Source organism: Martes martes (genome assembly GCF_963455335.1).
Source record: "Martes martes genome assembly, chromosome: 5".
NCBI classification, from domain to species: domain Eukaryota; kingdom Metazoa; phylum Chordata; class Mammalia; order Carnivora; family Mustelidae; genus Martes; species Martes martes.
The window spans coordinates 26,837,812-26,860,237 of NC_137892.1; the positions used below are offsets into that span (position 1 = coordinate 26,837,812).

Consider the following 22,426-nt stretch of genomic DNA (forward strand, 5'->3'; position numbering starts at 1 on the left):
AGATGTGCATTTGGAGTTTTACAGCATATTACATCCTAATGGAGACAAATCAAAAGGGTCGGCAAGAATTTCTTTCAGTCCCTACCAGACATTTCTTATCTACAAAGCTGAGGAGTTAGTGAAAAAATTGTGTCGACGTGTCATGTATGAGGCTGATAGGTTGAAAAGAAACTCTTGTGCTTCAGTCTTTGATAAGTACTTCCGATTAACAAAGAGAACAGGGAGTCCCTCCTCATTTGGTTGACGGGGCAGTGACCATTTGGTCTAAGAAGGGCAGTCTCTGGAAGGAGATGATGATGTGGTCAGTAGAGAGGAGCTCATGCAGGGATTCAGAAGAGGGCATCAAGCCAGTTCTTTGCTGCCCAGTCACGGTGCAGTCCTCGTCAGCCATGGGGAACCTCTCTGAAGCCAAGAGTCTGAAGGAGATGACAATGCCTGTGTCCTTTTCATGCTGTTTCTGAGGCATATTGAATGCCAGTGCCAGAGAGTCACCTGCTCAAGGATTACCTCCATCTTCATGTTGAATCCCTCAGGGCCAATTGTCAGAAATCTTTAGGCAAATATATGTTCTGCATCTTTAAGAATTTGATTCCACTAACCAAGGGGAACAGGAAGACAGAATTGATTCTAGAAGGCAGGGTCACTCGTGCTTCACGTTGGCACCTTTTATGGTAGCACCTCTCTGCAGTCTTAGAAATTCCCTCACTTTGGTGTTATTTTTCTGTACATGTTTGAAATGTAATCTGGAGAATCAAGCTGTGTTTCAGTAGTGTCAAGAATAATGCTAAAAAGAATTCCACCTGATTAATTTAATCCTCTTTCCTTTCTCCCCTCCTGCTCTTTTTCTTCTGCCTTTCCAAATACTTTTCTGACTATTAGAAATGAGTTGCAGATAATAGAAACTTAATGAGGCTTCTCATAAGTATTTGAACCAAAAACTTAAACGTCTAAAGAAATACTGGTGGGCCCTTAATAAAGGAACAATTTGTAATGCATTTGGTTATTAAATGCTCCAAAGCAAATGTAATGAAAATAGTTCAAGTCCTGGATAAGGACTCTAACAGGCAGTTGGTTACTTTACACCTGTCTGAATATGGCTTTTGCTTCCTGCCTGGGCAGGTGTCCAGTCATAAATGGGTTTCTCAAATGGGCTTCTTTGCATGCCACTTACCAAATGGAGAGAGGGTTTGAGCATATACAGCTAAAATTCCAAGCATGGGTCTCAAATTTTACTTTGAGACTGTCCATTGTGAAGGATTATCCGACTCTCCATCATTGGAGGACAGAGGTTTCATGCATTTAGCAGTTGCTTAAATGTCAATTATTTTAATGTAAAAAGTGGCATGGGCTTTTCCATTTTTTTTTTTGAACAGATTGCTGAAGAGTAAGTTTTAAATAGGTTGAAACCGTCTGTTGTCTTTTCTCTCTCTCTCTCTTTTTTTGTCTTTTCACTTTGACTAAGTCTCAAAAGCTGTACAATATCAACATTGTTCGTAAATTATTTGCATGTCTACCTTAAACTGATACAATATCTACTTTTAAATTTGCTACCTCTCTTCTGAAAGCGTGTATATGTCTGTTTTATGTATCCGTGTGCATATATGTAAATGAAAATACACTTCCCTTTTTGTGAAGCCACACGTAAGCTTGTTTTATGTCCTCACAAAGTCATATCACTTGACAGAAGAATAAAAGTTTCCTTGCCTTGAAAACTTAAAAATACTGATGTCACAGCAATGATACTTTAAAAACAGATGAAGAAACAGACAAACACAATATATGGAGACTATGGAGTATTTTCATATGCATTCCTTTTGAGTCACCAACTATGAATCTCCATTTCAATTTGGAATTTTGATAAAAGTTACCTTTTAGGTTTATTTACAACTCCTTTCATCTTTATTCCACCTTATAAGGAAAGGACACATACAATCTTATTTTGGAAGAAATCCCTAAATACAAAAATTAAAACCTTGAAACATATTTTGTTATGATATTTCTAAATAATGTTTGAAAGTCTGTGCCAGAGACATGGACTAATGGTCACTGAACGTACGCATGCTGTAAGCTGAACTGGTTTGTATAAGTTAGGACTCTGTTCATGTTTTAAATTATAGAAAACCTGATTAATAGTGGCTAAAATTTATGACAGTGATTTTTCTTATGTAACAATGAATTCTGGAGCAGGCAGTCCAGGGCTAACACAACATATTCACAGTGTCATGAAGCAATCAGGCCTCTTCTGTCTTTCTATTTTTTTACCCATGTCATGTAATTTCCCCTTGTGGTGACAAAACAGCTGCTGCACATCCAGCATCACATCGGTTTTCTGGTAGAAAGAAGGGAGAAGAGCAAAAGTCCAAAGAGGGCTTAGAAGAGCTCACCAGCTGTCTGTTCCTTTAAAAATTGTTCTTTTCTGTTCCATCTCATTGAAAATACTTCGGTCCCATGGCAAGCAGGGAGGCTGGAAGGTGAGGATTTTAGCTTTCTGGCCTTAGAAGAAGGCACCTGCCATGGCGTTGGAGAGTAATTTCGGTATCTGCCACCCCACTCATTACACCTTTCTCTCAGTGGTCACGCCAGGCCAAGGTAATCCCAAGCAGAGACCTTTTGATTTTCAAATTTAGCCAACCAGCTCCTCCTTTTCAACTGATCATTGAATGATTTAACTTCTATGCCATTTTTTGTTTTTTTTGTTTTTTTTTTTGAGGCTATATCCAGAAACCCTGAAGAAACTAAATGCATAAAGATGCCCTCTTTCTAGAATATGTCACACCTGGCCGTAGCGGGGAATTCCCTTTCTTTTCCTTCTTTGCTCTTTGCTTCTAGCTTTTTACCTTCCTACCCTAAAGCACTAATTCTTTTATAGTCTTTATTTCAGATGGAGGAGGCATGGTGGGAGAAAGGGGAAGGTACAATAGTTAACAGCTTTTCAGAGTCATTCTGGAGTGTCATGCAGCAGCTGGAGCTTGGAGATTCAGAGAGCAGCCATCCCTGCCAGATAACATTTTCCAGAACTTTCCAAACTATGTCCTGTTGTGTCTGTATATAGAAACAACTGGTCACCAAACAGTGTATTCATATCAGTAGGAGATACAGCTGGTTACCTCCCTCCTGAACATTCCCTCTCTCTGCCTTCATGTCAGAATCCCAGTATGGGACGCCTGGTGGCTCAGTTAAGCATTTGCCTTCAGCTCAGGTTATGATCCCAGGGTCCTGGTTTCGCATCCCACTTCGGGCTTCCGGCTCAGCAGAGTCTGCTTCTCCCTCTTTCAACCCCTCCCTTGCTCGTGACCACTCTCTCTCCCATTATCTTTCAAATAAATAAATAAAATTCTTAAAAAAAAAAAAAGAATGCCAGTATGGTTGGAAGTGCTAAGGTGCCCTACCCCCCGGAATAATGATACTTTTCAGCCTCTTTTACTCAAATGTGACACCGTTAAGTAGTGGCATTCTGAATGCAAGTCATTGGTAATGCTTCCAGGAAATGTTTTAAAAGGTAGTAAACAGCGGCACATACCACTCTCCTCCTTCTTCCTTTCCTCCCCTTGCTGTTGTCTGGAATAGGGATAAAATGCCCTTCTGAGCTGTCAGGATAAAAAGTCACACCGAGATGGGTGACATCTGGAGTATTCATTCCAGACCCCTTGTAGTTGCGGCTTCAGCTCTGGAGTGCTTAAAATTGGGCTTTCTGTGTGCTAAGTTATTTCTGTGTGCAGTGTTATTTATTAGTATTTTTTTATGTGCAACTTAACACATTTTTCAATTTAAAGGAGAGTATGTGGAGACTAATGACAGTTTGCGCTCCTAATAGCAGTCTGCTACAATGTGATAAAATCCACTTCCCTCAGACAGTTGATAATCCAAGAAGCCTCAATCCTTTAGAAATTACAGTAGAAAGGAAAGGCTTTAGAACAATGGTATTATCCTTCCCCTCACGCTTCTCCGATATGTGCAGAATATACCTAAGATTATAAAACTGTTTTTACTTAGCAGCACCATATGTGGGTAACACCCCTCTGCAAACACTTTCGTGTTGTGCTTTGGATCTTTTTTTCCATATACAAGGATCATCTTAGGTTTTATTTATTTATTTGATTTATTTGAGAGAGACAGAGAGAGAGCATGTGTTGGAGTATACACAGTAGGGGGAGGGGCAGAGGGAGAAGGAGAAGCAGACTACCCACTGAGCAGAGAGCCCGATGTGGGGCTCCATCCTAGGACCCCGGGATCATGATCTGAGCCAAAGGCAGATGCTTAACCGCTTGAGCCACCCAGGCGCTCCAGATCATCTCAGGTTTTAAAGCATTAATTTGGGGACAAAGCTACTGTGTTATCATGATCTGCTTTTTTAAACAGTGACTACGTTGGACATTTATAAATACCGCCTATGAATCCATAAAGGCATAGGAAGTACCAGGGTTGTCATTGTCTGAATTTAAATATTCATTACCATAAATGTTTTGTTCCGTATAATTTGTAAATTTAATTGGGTTGTGTTGGCTGGTGGTGATCATTTGCTTAAAAAAACAAAGTTGGTGAACTTGGAAACCCGTACCGATGGCCCTAGCTTGCTCTGATATAGGCAATAGCTTACACAGCCCCGTCTTCTGTTTATGTTACCCGTGACATAGTGAATTCCTAATTAGCTAACAAAATGCAGTCTTGTAGTAAATCCTTGTCTTTTACGTTCACGCGTGTTTTGTGTTTCTTGTATTCATCTTGTAAATACTTTAACTCACATGGTTTATGAGCAGCACAGGCCCACGATGGTGTAATCGTACATCTGTGGGCCAGATTGTCCCCTTGGCTTCTGTTAGAGTTTTCCGCATCCATCTGTAGGACTGTTTACAACCATATGCTTTGGGGATCATGTGAGAGGGAAAAGGGCCCGTTAAGAACACCAGAAGATGGATGGCAAGTCATGCCGGGCTACTGAAATTTTTCAGTTGATGCAGTCAACATGCAGGGTTGGGGGCGGGCAAGGGGGAAGGATGCTGGTTGCCAAGACTCTATTTTCTCAGAGTGAGGTAAGCTGGAGGGAATAATGGCTGAGAAGGGCTCCCCCACAGAGGTTTTGTCTGTCTGTTGACACTTCTCTTCCTCATTCTTCATAGTTAACCATAGTAGCATTACTTGGAGGTGGGGGGGGGGGCGCGGCGGGCGGGTTTAAATTTGAAAAGAAGAGCTATCAGTTTTCTGCTCCTGATAGCTGTTGAATTTCTGTCCTCTTTCAGTGTTAATGGAACCGGAGTGTTTCCCTAGAGTGTTGAGTTAGAGCGGGTGGAAATTCACGTGAACCAGCGTTGTCAGGTGACTAGCAGGGCGGTTCCGCTTTCATCATACCTGTTTCATCAGAAATGTGCACGCGCAGGGAAGGCTTAACCAAAATTCACTGCTGAATTGTGTATCAGCACTGAGCAATATTTAATCCACGAGTCTACCAAGACTTTAAGTGCTTTTACCGGATATTTCTTCTGCTGTGTCAGGATGACTGATTCCCTGTTCAGTCTACTGCCCTTCCGACGTATCAGTATTTGAACCAGTGCATCAATAAGGCTTCCACCAGCCACCACCACTACCCCCGACCGCCCTGCAAAAAAAGTTTCCAGAAGAGACAATCCATGAAAATGTTAAAAAGATCCTTACAGTAAAATAGCCCAAACTGGATAAATACATGTTTTATTCCAGCTGGGCTTATTATTTAAAGTGTTTTGTCATTAACTTACTCTGACTTGGTGCTCATTTTTCAGCTGTTAAAGCGGAAGAATGATTTATGCCTGCTTCCGCAGAGATGCTATTACGAGCAAAACACTCATGATTGGCACCACGCTTTGTGTTCTCAGAAAGCTACTTAAATGGTAAATAATAACATTCAGCTTGTTACATAGGAACTTGTTAATGTATGTTGGAATACAGTTCATAATGGAAATATGAGAAATGGATAGGTCTTGACAGTTGAAACTGCTCCTCAGTTGAAATTGCTAAGATGAAAAATCACTGTCTGGCGTGCTTATCATTGTGCAACAGAGCCTGCTATCTTTGAGGGATTATTTTGCACTTCCTATCACTTGTAGAAAAGGATCATGTCCCGTGAAATGCTATCTCTACCCACATATTGGATGTTAGGTGTGGTATGAAGCCACTAGTTTTTTTTTTGTTTTTGTTTTTTTTGTTTTTGTTTTTTTTAACTATCATAAACATGCTTATACATGGCAGATAAAGGAGAAAGGATGCATTAGGTGGTGATGGGGGGCACTGAAAAATCAACTAATTAGATCAATGACTTCTACCTAGCATGGTTCCCAGATGGGAATGCCTAGAGGATTTCTATCCATCCCAAACCCTAGAATTTAGACAGACTGAACGGGTAATTAGTGTGTCACACATATCTTTGATGCGACACGGACAAGGAATCAGGGGACCTGGATTCCGGACCCTGTTCTGCCATCGAGGACCCTGGGCCCTTAGTTATCTCATCAGTGAAATGTGGGGGTCTCCTGTTTCTACTTACTCGGAGATACGAATGTCATGGGGAGGCGTGCACAGTACGAGATGACGAGATATGGTCTGATTTTCAGCCTTCCTGTTTCGGAAACCTGACTTACGGGCACACTGAATGTGAATCTGTCTCTTAGGATTCCCCCCCACAAGTTCCTATAAACTAATGAATTAAAGCAGAATGCCAGTATATTAATATATAATGAGAAATGGTACTACCAGAGGGGCCGTCATCTTTTGGCTAGATGATTTTTTTTTTTCCCTGAAGGCAGAGAACTTGGGAAACCAGAATATAATTAAAAACCTGTACAGATTGCATGGAGTCAGTTTAGATTAAATGGCATCAATCTAAGGTAAGTTAATTCATGTATAGAAGGCTTTATTTATCCCTGGGACCAGAGAGAACACATCTTTGGGCCAAAGCATTCCTTCCCTTGGACCAGGCCTCTGAAAGAATGTTCATTTTCTACATTTTTCTCAGCCTCCATTGCTGCCTCATTATTATTGATGATAACCACTTTTTCCTGTCTGGGCCATTTCTGGCTCTTCAAAATAACTCACCTTATCTCTCTCTAACCCATTATGCGGTGATTTTATAATTCAATTTTCAGAAGGAAACCTTATCACTCTTATTTCTAAGTTCTTGGTAGAATTTCTCTCTGTCACCCTTCCCCTCCCCTCACTGCCTATATTAGGTTAATTCAATATTTAGAGAAGTCAGATCTGGGACAACTTTCTACTCACTTAATGCATTTATTTGGGAATTTCCTGGTGTTAAGGGGCAGTTAGACTTTTTTTTTTTTTTTTAAGATTTTATTTATTTATTTGACACAGAGAGAGAGATCACAAGTAGGCAGAGCAGCAGGCAGAGACAGAGGGGAAGCAGGCTCCCTGCTCGATCCCAGGACCCCGAGATCATGACCTGAGCCGAAGGCAGAGGCTTTAACCCACTGAGCCACCCAGGCGCCCTGGGGCAGTTAGACTTTTAGATTTTACTTTCATCCTGTAGAAAATAACCACAGTCCTTCAAAATGTGAGCTAGACAGCAGAGACGTAAGAACATTGTTTTTGACACGGGTTCGTGTCCCACAACAAGACACACACACCCCCCAAAACCTAGAGGAATCACTGAGGATGTGTCATTCCCATCGATTTTATTTTATTTATTTATTTGACAGAGAGACAGCGAGAGAGGGAACACAAGCAGGGGGAGTGGGAGAGGGGGAAGCAGGCTTCCTGCTGAGCAGGGAGCCCGATGTGGGGCTCAATCCCAGGACCCTGGGATCATGACCTGAGGTGAAGGCAGATGCTTAACTGACTGAGCCACCCAGGTGCCCCCCCCCCTCTAGAGGTCTTATAGGAAAATGAACAACCATTGTTTTTAAAAGCCTTGGTGCAAGAGAAATCTGTCTGAAGTCCCCGAGCCCCACAGTTAAATTATTCAGTCTTATTCACCACAGCAGTTAGGTAATGCTTTATTAGTGTGGTTAAGGAATACTGAAAAGAAATAAAATAAAATAAAATGAAAAAAAATGCCATCTGATATCATATTGGATCATTCAAGATATAATATCACAAAATAGTTAAAAGTTACAAAAATATTTTAAAAATTGAAAATAAAACTCTACAAGATTATTTAAAACAAAACTGATAAAGAGCTGAGATTTTGATTTTTTAAAGATGTAGATAGCTTTCATATAATTATATTGCTACATAATGGAAAAAATATTTGCTACTTTTATATACTTTAAATGTTCTAGCACCAAAAATTAATTAAGTAGGTGAACTTTAATGTTTTATATTTTAGATCCTATTACCTCAATCTAATAAAATTGTATTGTGAAGTTAAAAAAAAAAAATGGAGACCTGAGAGGAAAGAGGTTAATGGTGGTTCAACAACTCTACCCATCACAGCTATGATGAATTTCAGCACTGCCCTAGATCCAGGCATCTGCTACCATTGTAGGCTCCCAGAGATATCTAGTATACCATCATGGCTGGCACCGTGATTGACCAGTTCTCCCTCACCCCCAGGCAGAGGATAGTGTTCAGGGTACAGGTCTCCTTCCCTCCTGCATCCATTGTCCATTCCCTTTCTAGGAGGTAGAACTTCCTGTTTCTGCCCAGTTTTCTGAGCATCCAGGTTGTGAGGGCTCCCCAGGACCCAATCCATAGAAGATCGCAGTTGCCTGGCTGTGTCTCTATACTTAGCAAAGAGAATCAGCTGTCATGAGTTTGGGGTGGGGAGCTGCCAGTAAGGCTGGGGTATCTCTGGTAGAATTTGGTGTATGGAAAACCCCTTCCTCTGGGACTCTTGCTCCTGGATGTTCTTCCCACATATTTGGAAGGCATGGATGAATTTCATTTTAGAGGAGGTCGGATTCTGGTAGTTGAGAAAAAAGCTTAGGATGATATTGAGACGGCACAGTACATTGAGATGTAGGCAACATTGAGTTGCCTATAGCCACTCTCCAAAGAGCCTGCTTAAGACTTAAATCATATCAAGTCATTCTGCTTATATCCTTTCAGTGACTTCTCAGTAAACTGAAAATGTAGTCTTTTCCTCACGGCCATCTGTTGTTGCCTACCTTTTCAACATCATCCCAGACTTTTCTGTCCTTTGCTCATTATAACGTAGCCACACTGATCCCCCTCCAATTCCCAAAGGTTCATACTCTGTAGGCTCAAAGTCTTCAATACCTGCTTCCTCTACCCGGAGTCTTGACCGTCCTGTTCTTCAACTGACTCATTCATTCTCAGACGCTGAGTGCTGGCCTTGTGTTCCCTTTCCCAATATTTTCTACTATATCACTGTGTTCTCCTTTTTCTTAGATCTTTTCATAGAACTTGTCACTCTTTGGACTTTTATATTTACCTGCTTTTTTAAGCGACACAAGGTCAGCAAGAACATCTGTTTCAGATAAAATCATATGACTAGTATTTAGTACCACTTCTGGCATATAGTAGGTGCTCAGTAAGTATTTTATAAATGAATGATGATGAGATGAATCTAAGTTTCCAGCCTAAGGATGTACTGATTCTCTGTGCCCTTGTGACAAGTGGCATTCACAATGCTTGCACAGTCACTCAATCCAAGGGTTCAATTTAGTTCTGTATGGAACTGAGGGCTCTTTTAAAACCTGTGATAAAGGAATATTGATGCACGTTCTTTACCTGCCAAAGATGTACATATGGAGTGTATCATCTGTCCCCTCATATCTTCCAGGGACTCCTTAATATTCCTGTAGACCTTCTCCTTTCTTTTTTTAAGTAGAAAGATAAACATTCAATGTCCTATTCTATTTTCAGATGAAGTGCCATTGTAAAATAATCTCCTTTGTAAATTAATGGGAAAGTGCTGTGTGGTTGATAACTCTGGTGATGTGATCCTGCTGATGATAGTGGGTGACAGAAAGCCTGTGTAATGTAGCTGAGCGTGACACATTTCCTAGGAAATTGCTTGGCTTACACAGCCTCAGGGGTACTGTCCTCACTGATTATTGTTCTTTTAAAAGTCTTTATCCACTCAGTCACTCCAAAAAAAAAAAAAAAAGGCTCATGATATAGTGTATCAGTCTTTGACGCAGTCTCCACATGTATGTGCATTCTCATTTCCACCATAAACACAACATGCTTCTCACAATCAGCTTTAAGCAATGTGTTACAGAAAATTCACCCCTGGAAAGAGGGATACAGTGTGCCTTGTGTGGATGGGGATTAGGCAAAGATCCCACATTCATTGCTTTTATAGCATTTACATATTCTGAGATTACTTTGCTTTTCTTCAGTTGGAAGGAACAGTCATCTCCACTTATCCCTGGGGAATATGTTCCAAGCCTCCCCTTGGAGGTCTGAAACCATGAATAGTACTGAACCCTCTAGCTACTGGTTTTGTTTTTTTTTCTTTTTCTACACATACCTACTTTGTGATCCAAATTTAATTTATAAATGAGGCATAGTAAGAGAGTAACAATCATGACTGGTAAGAAAATAGAGCAATTATAGTAATATATGGTAATAAAATTATATAGATGTGGTCTCTGTCTTAAAATATCTTATGGCGCTGTACTCACCCTTCCTCTTGTGATGACATGTACTGACAAAATACCTCTGTGTGATAAGGTGAAGTGATGAGAGGAAGGGAGGAGACTGACGAAGACATTGTGATGGAGCTTTGGTGTGACTACCATTGACCTTCTGATCCTGTGTCAGAAGGAGGATCGTCTTCTTCAGACAACAGCTGACTTGATGTAACTGAAAGTGGGACGTAAACCTGTGGAGAAGGGGAGCTTCTATATTATATTATATTAAATTATATTATATTATATTAATATATTCTAATTATATTGCATTAATTAATTATAATATATAATATATTACAGATATTATATATATGTATATGTATATATATATATATAAAATATTGATATCATTTCTTTCTTCAGTGCTCTCTGGAGAGAGGCTGACCTAAAAGACTTGTCAAGTGTCAATTGATGGTGTCTTTTCTCCTTACTGAGAATATTCTGGTAGGTGATTTTCCCTTTTCCGATAGGTCTCTCTTATTAGTATAGCTGTTTACCCTACATTGTTTTTCCATTACAGCTCGAATTGGAGAATTTTTTATGTTAGAAAGTAAAAAAAAAAAAAAAATGGAAAAAGAAAAAGAAAAAAAAGTCTCTCGATATTCTCTCTCAGGAAGGAGGTGCGCATATATTGGCAATTATCAGATGTTTACGTTGCACTTCAAAATTATCACGGCATCGGTGTCTATAGAGTATCGCTTCTGCTGAGCAAGGGTTGGGCTCCGTGGGTTCTTTTCTTTTTACACTTTCTTCTTTCAAAATGTGGTTATGTCAGGCACCAGTCAAAGAAGTGAAAAGAAAGTCGGCAGGATATATCGAAATTCCGTTCGGTGTCCCGCCACGGACTGGTGATACTCCGTGGATAGTGGGCATTTCAGAGTCAGGGAGGCTTTGCATCATAGACGAATGCTAATTCTGCCATGGCCAGGGAAGCTGGTGCCTTCACAACCTGCTGCTTTATTTCCCATTTTAGCAATTTCCATATGGCTCATGTGGTACCTACCAGCAGGCTTTGCCAGGCAGGACCACTGAGTAGCCTGTGGCATTTCGAGTACCCCGCTGGGTCTGTATCCTAACCAAGAATGATTTCTATTGTTAGCAAAATCTGCTAGAAATCCTCCAGGGGTAAATGCAATCCAAAGAGAAGGCTTCTTTGGGATTTCCCTGAGGCAGAGTAAAAAATTGGTGGCAAGAAATCTTTGGCACCAAGTATTTTTACACCACTGTGCTGGAAAAGTCTGGGAGAAAACTATTTTGACAGAGAACATAGGCTAATTTGCTTGACCTGCATCCTTTTGGAAAGTCTACTCTTTGTTTCAAAACATTAATTTTGTTATGTTATTTATCTTATTATAATGACATGAACAATGGATGAATTCCATTCATTCTCCTTTAAGAGAAATCAGAACATTCCAGTTGGAGCAGAAACATTCTCAACCATCCACGAGTGCAGTGCCCCCCTCCCTTCTTTCTGGGCCCGCCACCCACTCCCACAAACTTTCCTCCATAACTCTTAAGACTCTTAAGACTTTTGTTTGTATTCCTTTCCACACTTCGACATTTTTTCACATATATAAGTGGGGTCCCATTGCAAAATATAGTTCTCTTTTCGATTTTCTAATACATAAATGGAAGGAAAAATTTTTCTGTGTTGAAAAAAATATCCTGAGAAATCTCCAGGGTCCTTAAAAAGATTTGCAATTTCATAGATTGTCTTTCTTTTAAAAAGTAGCTAAAAGATTGCTCTTTTTCCTAAAGAGCAGAAGTACTTTAGAATATTCATGGTTAATATTTTGTGGGTAATGGAAGAGCATTTGTAGGTGAGGGTTGGTTTTCTATTGGTCTCCTTCTTTATTTCCAAAAAAGGGCCAGTGTGTAGTGGTAGAGCTCTCTTATGAGGACCAGGAGACCTGAGTTCTGGTGCCTTGTCTGCCTCTGCTCTGTGTGTGACCTTCCTGGGCGTGGTCTCTCTGAGATCTACAAGGCCTTCGTTAGCTTGAAAGTTCTGAGATTCTCTATCATAGATTAGTGTGCTTCTGAATGGAATACAGTATCTTGGCTGGGGAAGAAGTGGTATGGATGGTATGGATGGGTAGCCCTATTGGATCTATTGGAGCTATTGGATCTGCAGATAGATTGCCTGGGTTTGGGTTTTTCTTGCCTGATTTTGGGTGTATATGGTCCAGTATTGTGCTATGAAAAAAAGCCTACTTATCTTTTCTGATAGTAACTTCAGCAAAAGTTAATCATGATTCTTTCATTGATGAACTTCAATCTCTTAGATACCTGTTTGCATTTCTCCCCTTAAACCATCTCTCGTACCAACAATGAAATGGAAGCTGTTTCTTTCTTTGGTTTAGGTTTTATTTATTTTAAAGAGAAAAAAGTGCCAGGAATTTCATTGTGCCTTTAAAGGTCTAGGTAAATGACAAAATAAGCAGGATTCTTAACTTCCTGGACCCCCAGACAAACCAACAAACCCAGCAGCTCTGTCATTACAGATTACAATGGTTATGGAAGGAAAGAGTGGGTTGCCATGAAGGAAGAGTATATACCGACTGAGACAGGAATTAAGAGCAAGTTTCTGAGGCAGTGGCATGGAGGCTGTTTTCGGGATGGGCTAGCTGGGGCAAACCCTTTCAAGAAGAGGAAAAAATAAATTTGAAAGCATTGCTATAGGAAGACATCTGCATCGTTGCCCAACTAGAGAAAAGTTGTACATCCGCCGTCTTGATAGCAGGGAAGAATCACATCATGTGAAGTCAGAGAGGGTGAAAAGGACTCTGCGAGAGCAGGAGCTGTATCCCATATCGTTCCCCATTGCATCTCCAGACTCCGTTCTTGCCAGATGAGTGAATGAATGAGCAAAGGTTGGAATGAAGCGACCAGAAGGAAAAGGAGCCGCTAGCAGGTTAGGAAGAACTCCATTTGGTGGGACAAAAGCCTCATATTTTTCAGAAAAAAAAAAAAAGGGGTCTTCCTCAGTTGCTGCTAAGAAGGGAAGTGAGGTAACCTGGAAGTACCCCCTGGTTTTTGTAGCACTGAGGTAACTAGTAACTGTCCTGGAAGCGGTTTCTTCAGGCATGGGACTCGGCAGTCAGATTTGATTAGGTTCTTATGGACAGACACAGAGAACATGGAGACAGGATGCATTATAGTTCTTTCTTTTTAGACGCTGAAGGGAGTCTTTTATGATGGAAGAAAAGAGACACCAGAGCCTTTGAATGCTATAGGATATGATCCAACTAAAAACAGAATGCTGAGGTAGGAGGGCATGATCTACTAGGGGAATTGGTATGCTGAAGAATTGCTGAAAAATAATGCATTTTTAAATTTTGGGGTTTTATTTTTTAATACCTGGTTACGTCATTTCCAGCTTTGCCTTTTTTTTTTTTTTAAAGATTTTTATCTATTTATTTATTTGACAGACAGAGATCACAAGTAGGCAGAGAGGCAGACAGAGAGAGAAAGAGGAAGAAGCAGCCTCCCTGCCGAGCAGAGAGCCCGATGCAGGACTTGATCCCAGAACCCTGGGATCATGACCTGAGCCGAAGGCAGAGGCTTAACCCACTGAACCACCCAGGCGCCCCAGCTTTGCCTTTTTATACTGAAGATACCTAATCTTTTTAATTCACTCTTCTATAGATGCTTCTCCAAACGAATATTTTCTATTGTTCTTTTCTGAATCTTTTCTAGATATAGTTAATCCTGAACATTGTTATAAAGCTTATGAAAAAGTAGCATCAGTTTTTCTATTTCTATATGACAATGTCCAATATTTTATTACCATTTTGCCCACAGGGTTAGATCCTATTCCTGAAATTGTAGTAAAACCAGAATAAAAAGGAAGCAAGGCAGAGGGGCCCTGCAGATCGATGACATCTTCCCTTGAAAAGAACTTAGGTTGAACCCGAATCTAGTTTATTGGGTCCCCTACTCTCACAACAACTGAAACATTTAGTATTTTACTACATGTAGTATGTTAACATTTGGTCTCCTTTGATTTGGGTAAATATTTCATCATTTCAGTTTATTATTATTTTCCTCAACTGAACATCTTCTGTAAGTTGTCATGGATGTGTTACATTTGAAAATTAGTCGTAAACTTTAAAAGGTCAATCCTTTGTTTAAAACCTTGAAGGTCTTATTTCTCCACTGGGAGCTTTGTGTCTTCCTAGCCTTCTCCCACCCAAATTCTTAAAGATTGTGCTGATTACACTTCTGTTTCATTTCTTTTAAACTGAATGGTGGCAAACTTTTTTCTCCTGCACGATATCATAGATAATGTTTCTCGGGAGATGACGACTGGTCTAAAAGAGGCTCATTGAGAAGTGCCTCTGGAGACATCTATCAAGGTAGAATAGAGGCAGGATTAGGCAGAGGGAGAAGTTGAAAGGCACTATCTTTGCAGGAGTGGGTTCACCCAGTTGCACTGGAAGCACTGAACTTGCTGTAGCCCTTCACAGAGGTCTGATGTGAGACCAGAGCCTTTGTTACCCCCACGTCGGCCAGACCTTGAGTAGGGGGTGATTCCAGGAGAGAATGTGCCCCTAAGGTGGGAGAGTTCCCTTGGTTTAAGGCGATTCCTGGAAAGGACTCAGCTGTAAATTCTTAACATGTATCTAGACGTATTATGCTTCTGTTCTGAAAGGGAGTTTGTAGACAGCATCCAGAATTAAATTTACAGTTTTGAAAATACGTAGGGAATGATCCCAGTCTTTTGGTACTGGTTGAGACCTGATTTGTGACCCAGGATGTGATCTATTCTGGAGAATGTTCCATGTACACTAGAGAAGAATGTGTATTCTGTTGGTTTGGGATGGAATGTTCTAAATATATCTGTGATGTCCCTCTGGTCCAGTGTGTCATTTAAGGCCTTCATTTCCTTGTTGATCTTTTCTTTGGATGATCTGTCCATTTCAGTGAGGGAGGTATTAAAGTCCCCTACTATTATTGTCCATGTGTTTCTCTGATTTTCTTATTAATTGGCTTATATAATTGGCTGTTCCCATGTCAGGGGCATAGATATTTAAAATTGTTAGATCTTCTTGTTGGATAGACCCTTTGAATATGATATAGTGTCCTTCCTCATCTCTTATTATAGTCTTTGGCTTAAAATCTAATTTGTCTGATAGAAGGATCACCACCCCAGCTTTCTTTTGATGTCCATTAGCATGATAAATGGTTTTCCACCCCCTCACTTTAAATCTAGAGGTGTCTTTGGGTCTAAAATAAGTTTATTGTAGACAGCATATTGATGGGTTTGTTTTGTTTTGTTTTGTTTAGATTTTACTTATTTATTTGACACACAGAGATCACAAGCAGGCAGAAAGAGAGAGGGGGGAAGCAGGTTCCCTGCTGGCAGAGAGCCCAATGTGGGGCTCGATCCCAGGACCCTGAGATCATGACCTGAGCCAAAGACAGAGGATTAACCCACTGAGCCACACAGGCGCCCTAGGGGGTTTTGGTTTTTTATCCATTCTGATACCCTGTGTCTTTTGATTGGGGATTTAGCCTATTTACATTCAGGGTAACTATTGAAAGATACGAATTTAGTGCCATTTTATTGTTTGTAAGGTGACTGTTACTGTATATTGTCTCTGTTCCTTTCTGATCTACTACTTTTAGGCTCTCTCTTTGCTTAGAGGACCCCTTTCAATATTTCCTGTAGGGCTAGTTTGGTGTTTGCAAATTCTTTTAATTTTTGTTTGTCCTGGAAGCTTTTTATCTCTCCTTCTATTTTCAATGATGGCCTAGCTGGATATAGTATTCTTGGCTGCATGTTTTTCTCATTTAGTGCTCTGAATATATCACGCCAGTTTTTTCTGGCCTGCCAGGTCTCTGTGGATAAGTCTGCTGCCAATCTAAGATTTTTACCATTGTATGTTACAGACTTCTTGTCCTGAGCTGCTTTCAGGATTTTTTCTTTGTCACTAAGACTTGTAAGTTTTACTGTTAGATGATGGGGTGTGGACCTATTTTTATTGATTTTGAGGGGGATTCTCTGCGCCTCCTGGATTTTGGTGCTTGTTCCCTTTGCTATATTAGGGAAATTCTCTACTATAATTTGCTCCAATATACCTTCTGCCCCTCTTTCTCTTTCTTCTTCTTCTGGAATCCCAGTTATTCTAATATTGTTTCATCTTACGGTATCATTTACCTTCCAAATTTTCCCTTCGTGGTCCAGTAGTTGTTTGTCTCTCTTTTGCTCAGCTTCTTTATTCTCCATCATTTGGTCTTCTATATCACTAATTGTCTCTTCTGCCTCATTTATTCTAGCAGTAAGAGCCTCCTTTTTTAATTGTACCTCATTAGTAGCTTTTTGATTTCAACTTGGTTAGATTTTAGTTCTTTCGTTTCTCCAGAAAGGGATTTTATTTCTCCAGAAAGGGTTTCTCTAATCTCTTCCATGCCTTTTTTGAGCCCAGCTAGCACCTTGAGAATCATCATTCTGAACTCTAGATCTGACATATTACCTGTGTCCATATTGATTAGGTCCCTAGCCTTTGGTACTGCCTCTTGTTCTTTTTTTTGTCATGGGTTTTTCTGCCTTGTCATTTTATACAGATAAGAATATATGAACAAGAGAATAAAATACTATTCTCTGGCAAAGACCCCAGAAAAATGTACACTAACCAAATCAGAAGAGACTCAAAACTGGGGGGAGAAGAAATAAAAATAGAAAAATTAAAATATATATTAGACTGGTGAATAGAACAGAGCCACCAACTTGATTTTGGGTGTATTTTTGTCTCTTAGAATAAACTACCTCCCAAAATTTTAAAGAAAGAAAAACTTGTATATATACAAAGTAAAGGTAAACACAATGAAGGGGTGGAATATGACTGTAAAGATGAAAATTTTTAAAAAATTCTAAAAAAGGGATTGATAAGTTGGTTGGAAAAAGAAAAAAAAGAGATTATGATCAGGCTGGAGACTAGAATGAAGCCATGTGCCAGATTTAGAGTATATTTTGATCTACTAGAAGAAATTGTATCCTAAAATTTTTTAGAAAGAAAAACCATATGTATACAAAAAATAAGGTTAAATACAATGAAGGGATAAAGTATGATCATAACAATGACAGTTTAAAATTTAAAAAGATTTTTTTTAGAAAGGTATTGTTAAGATAAACTAGTTAAAAAACATTAAAAGAGGAAAGAAGAAAAGTTTAAAAAATAGAATAAGAAAAACAATAAAATTAAAAAAAAATAAATTTAGAAGACTAAAGGATCATGGGGAAAAAAGCCATGAATTCTATGTGTTGCTTTCCCTTAGCTCTAAAGTTCCGCAGTTCTCATTCATGGATGAGCTTGGTCTTGGCTGAATGTTCTTACTAATCCTCTGGGTGAGAGGCCTATTGCTAGTGATTCTCAAATGTCTTTGCCCGAGGTGGAATTGCACTGCCCTTGCCGGGGCCAGGCCAAGTAGTCTGCGCAGTTTTGGTCTCGGAGCTTTTGTTCCCTGAATGCTTTCTGTACAGCTTTGGAGGACAGGAATGAAAATGGTGGCCTCCCAGTCTCCAGCCTGGAGGAGCCGAGAGCTTGGGGCCCCACTCCTCAGTGGGCCCTTGGAGAAAAGCAGTCAGTTACTCTTGTCTCCCTGGTCTCCGGCCGTGCTCCGAGCTCACCGGGAGTGTGACCGAGCGTTTCTGTCTCTGGTGCACAGCCCCGTCTGGAGTCTCCAAACCCAGCAGATTCCTGCGGGGCACTCCTGCCACTCCTCCCAGGAGGAAGGTGAGTCTCCCGGATCTGACACTTGTGGGATCCCTGCTCGAGGAGCCGTGGCCTGACTGTGCCTCAGATCATGGTTTAAGGTTATCCCAAGCTGAGAGCTCACTCCTCGGCTCCGTCTCTGCAGCTGGCTTCCCCACTCTGGTACCTGGGAGCTCTGCCACACTCAGACACCCCTGGCCTTTCTGAGACTCCAATGGTCCTGAGACCACACTGTCCCCATGAGGGCTCTACCCTCTGCTTAGCCTCTGGAGCAATGTCCCTCCATGGAGCTGACTTTTAAACATTCCAGTTTTGTGCTCTGCTGCTCTCCCACTTGCTGGGAGCCCATCCCTCCCCCCATGGTCTATCTTCCCATTGCTTCGGATTCATTTCTCCGCATGTCCTACCTTCCAGAAAATGGTCAACTTTCTGGTCTTAGAATTGCTGTTCTTCTCTTCTATCTCCTGTTGGGTTTGTAGGTGTTCAGAATGGTTTGATACCTATCTAGCTTAACTCCTGGGATCTGATATCATATCAGTCTGCTATTCCTCTGCCGTCTTGCCTAACCTAAATTTACAGTTTTATTGAGGGGAAGGAAGGGGAAAAATGCAATAACTACAAACTGAGTTTAAGGACAGAGAAAACAAATAATAGGTTGTCTGAAAGAGATTTCATTTTCTGTCTTCATAGTATGTTAAGATCTTATCTAAAATGTGTCTGGGCTGGGATCATTCACTTTTCTTAGAATAATCGGAAAGAACATGTCTTTAGGTTTTCTTATTCTGTAGATTTCTGGATTTGTTGTTGTTACCACTATAGCTTGAATGCAATGTGCATACGTTGTTTCTATGTGCGTGCGTGCACACACAGCCCAGACCGCAATCAGAAATTATAGTGCCTATCTTTATGAGACATATTTTTGTGGTAAAATGTTGAACTTCTTATCTGCCTTTGATTTAATTTAGAATCAGAAAGCATGAATCCCAGCCTCTCTTATTCTACATTAACTTCAAAAGAGCAACTTGAATGATTTGCTTTTAAGTCTTTCATTTATTTGTTTCTTTCTTATAGAGATAGACTTCATAGCTTGTGCATTTCTAGCAAATAATGCATCTTACCATTTCATTTATTTATGGCTGTGATCAAATTAACCATTAGCTCTGTGCTGGGGTGATAAAAATATATAGAAGTTTTTTTAGGTGTATTTGCCTCTATAATTGATATATTTCAATAGAGTAACTCAGTTACAGCATGTAGGACTGATGAGTTTTTTTGATAGTCCTTGTTATTAATATGCATTTACCAGTGGGGCAAATGCTGTTTTGAATTGAATACATGAACTTTGCATAGATAGCACAGACACATGCAATAAATTCATTTGTATTTGGGAATATCATAGTTATCCACAATTTATGATTGACATCAATGAGTATGGCTTATTTGCTTCATACTTTTTAATTTCTTTTAATTTGCAGCAACATTTATTAAACATAAAAATCATTAATATTTTATGATTTAACATTTATTTTCAATTGAATTTTTTTCTTAGTGCTTTATAATTTGCTACAGTTATTACCCTCTGTAGTCAGTGCTTTATCATGCTTGAATTTATATGCATTTTAAAGTAGCATAACATGTATTTCTTGACGGAAATCACCCTCAGTCAACATTTTCAAAGTGTGTATTATTCATGTATTCATTTATTGGTTATGTTTTAATGCAACTCGTATCACAAAGATTTGAGGTAATGTTAAAAATGTTATCTCCTTGGGCCTCCTGCGTAGCTCAGTCATTCAAGCTTCTGACTCTTGATTTTGGCTCAAGTCATGATCTCAGGGTCATGAGATCGAGCCCACATCTGGCTCCATGCCAAGTGGGGAGCCTGCTTAAGATTCTCTCTCTTCCTCTCCCTCCATCCCTTTCCTGCATGCGTGCTCTCCCTCTCTCTAAAAACAAAAAAACAGGGGCTCCTGGGTGGCTCAGTGGGTTAAAGCCTCTGCCTTCGGCTCAGGTCATGATCTCAGGGTCCTGGGATCAAGCCCCACATTGGGCTCTCTGCTCAGCGGGGAGCCTGCTTCCCCCTCTCTCTCTGCCTGCCTCTCTGCCTACTTGTGATCTCTATCAAATAAATAAAATCTTAAAAAAACCCAAAAAACAAAAAACAAAAAACAAACTTATCTCCTTACTTAAAAAACAAAAAAAAGACAAAACATTCTATCTCCTAAAGGTGAGATAAAGAAGAAATAGATCATTAAATACAAGAGAAATATAAATAAATAATAACTGAAAATCAAAGAAAAGAATATTAATATGTAGACCACAAGGGTCAACCTGGTTCCTGAAATCAAGCTTCCAGCTTGGCTCTGACTTTTTCAAAAGTCAAAATAGAAAGATATAATTGCTCAGTTATATAGATTTGATGTTAGAGAAAGTGACAGCATTATTTTCAACTTGCAGATAAGGAAACTGAGACATAGACCTTTATGGAACCTGCTAATGTAACATAGCCCATGTGAATAAGGATTCCAGTAGTTAAGCTGACCTCTGTGCCTGATTCAAGTTTTAACTCTTCTCTAAGGAATTGTTGTCTATATTCACCCCTCAAAAAATCTCTATGGAAGGCATAGTCCCAGAATCTAGTGTTGGTTGTTGTAGAATTACTGTTCGGAAAAGGTCTTATAAGGATAATTAGTGTGTTTTTATTTATATTTCTTCCATGGTAAAAACATCACATGTCTCATGTGCAAGCTACAAAATTAAGTGAGGGTGAACAAATTTTGGTGCTTTGGAAGATTTATCTCACACTTGGTTTTCACTGGTATCCAAACTATGAGGTTGAACATCTGAAATGTCTGATGTTTAACCATTTTTAACCTACAAAATGCCAATTCTATGTGGTTTAACCTAATATGAAAGTGGTATCTCAAAGATTTGACAACTTGGAGGTGTGTCATTTATCAGTGGGATATGTAGACTGCCTTTAAAAGATTCTCTAATTCTGCTTTACCAGTCCATAAATCTTCCTGAAAATATTCTGTATTATCATTTATACAAGGCAACTTGTCATGGTATGTCACTGTTTCTTACTAGACTTTATTTCCTCATTTCCAATGTAGACTTACCGAGATAAGAAAATAAATGTGTTTAACGTTCTTCGTCTACTGCAAAGTGATTGGTACATGTGAGAGGACTCCATTATATGTTGAAATATACTAAATCAGGTTGTCTTCAAATTCTCCACACTGCCCTCTCTTTGCAAGCTTAGTGACTCATGCTCTACCAGACGGTCCTATTATAGCTCCCTACTTCTGCCACTTCTTCTGTGTCTAGACCTTAATAATTTAAATTAATTCATAAATACAAATTGTAACTCAACCATTCTTTCCTCCTTTTAATTTATGCTCCCTTGCTATACTTTAAGAATCTTTGTAAGCCATCTTAATTTCTTCCTGGAACATGACCGATTACAAATAAATACATTTACTACGTAGATGTTCCACTTCAAACTCTTCAGTTCCATGGGCCCCTATGAATATGCAATACTGACCTAATTTAAGAACGTATGATTTTTCCTTAGCAGCAATGACAGTGCCACATTATTCTAGTAACTACTGGGCAGAAAATTCTGCTAGGTATTGTGAGGGCCGTTGTCTTGCTAAATCTGCACCCATGAATAACTAGACAAAATGGGCACACACAAAGCAGCTGTGTGTCCATGCTTATAGGTCATTAGTGCACTTTGAGAAATAAGCCTTGACAGAGACTCACTGTGCAGTTCAAATGGTCACATTGGTGCAATAGATGTTAGGTATAAGCTTTTTTTTTTTTTTTTTTTAATGAGGCAAAGGATGATTTATTAGGTAATGATAAGCTTTGCTCCCTGTTTGAAGAATTTCAGGTGTGTAAAAAGAAGAAAGAACATTTTTGGACAAGCATTTCCCCATGCAATAACATGATAGATTAAGGTAGATCTGAAGAGAAATCTGATTTAACTCATTCTCCAGATGGATGGGGCTGGAGGACAGTCAGATCTCCATTTCCAGACCTACTCTTTCTGTTTGGAGAGGGAGGTCATCAGTTCAGGGAACTGAACTGCGAAGAAAATGTTATGTAATTCCCAGAGCCTTT

At 39.7% G+C, this 22,426-nt stretch overlaps 1 protein-coding gene across 3 annotated transcripts in view; it reads left to right on the top strand.

Moving 5' to 3' along the window:
- Nucleotides 1-22,426, top strand: part of PRR16 (proline rich 16) — a 191,029-nt gene that overhangs the window by 35,439 nt on the left and 133,164 nt on the right. The window contains exon 3 of one of the 3 annotated variants that reach the window (XM_080804868.1): nt 13,756-13,847. The exons of the other annotated variants lie outside the window; for them this stretch is intronic. The gene's annotated coding sequence lies outside the window, so the exon portion shown is untranslated. The remainder of the gene's footprint in view (nt 1-13,755; nt 13,848-22,426) is intronic. 3 annotated transcript variants of the gene reach the window in all.